We start from the raw sequence: 863 nt of genomic DNA, 5'->3' as shown, positions 1-863 counted from the left end.
CATTTAATACACGCGAGAATGGACGACATCCGTTCATCATCCCCAACGGAATGAACCCGTGTCCGTCCACACTAAAACATTAAGATCACGGCCTAGACTCAACCAAATCACTTCGAGTTTGATCCTATGGGCTCGTCTAAGTGAGACGTACACATCCATACGGTTAAGATGCCATGAAATCAAGTTTAAGTGAATGGAGAATCAAAATAAGCTCGGGAGGAGGAGGAGTTTTATACCTTTGCTCTGAGGAGGGAGGCTTCGATCAGAGGTGGTCGGTACGTTCGTTGGGGTCCAAGGAGGCTAGGGATTGAGTCACTGGTCTTGGTGTAAGACCTAGGTATGAATTCCACCAAGCTCGATTTCAGGTGTTGGTCCAGAGCTATGGTGGAAGCTCTGTGGAAGGGGGATTTGATGGGGCTTTGGCTTCTTTCACTCTTGTGAAGGTGTGGGCACAAGTAATTGAAGTTTGGTGGAGTGTGGAGGTGTATTGGCCTCTGTCCTGGTTTCCGGAAGGGTTTTGAGCTCAAAAATTGGGCTCCGGCAATGGGAATGGGTGAGGAAAAATGGTTGGAATGCACTGAGGGCATCTTAGGAAAGCTCTGTGTAAAGTTTCGAGAGACCTCCGTAAGGAAATTTCAGCACACCCCCCATGGCCGTGGGAGGTGAGTTTTTATAAAAATGGCCATGGGGTGGCTCTCAAGGCATAAGTTTATGTACATTGTGGTGCTTAGGTGGAGGGCAGACTCCATAGTTTGATGTGGATGAGCGCGCCTCTAGGTTTGATTTGGGTAAAGTGCCATGGGAGTGGCTCTAGGTTTTGGCTTTTCCGGCCACTAGGCTGGCTGGGCGGGCCGGGGGGGGGG

The sequence above is a fragment of the Phalaenopsis equestris genome, unplaced genomic scaffold (genome assembly GCF_001263595.1).
Source record: "Phalaenopsis equestris unplaced genomic scaffold, ASM126359v1 Scaffold235044, whole genome shotgun sequence".
Classification (NCBI taxonomy): Eukaryota; Viridiplantae; Streptophyta; class Magnoliopsida; order Asparagales; family Orchidaceae; genus Phalaenopsis; species Phalaenopsis equestris.
Note: the sequence above shows the minus strand (reverse complement) of the source record.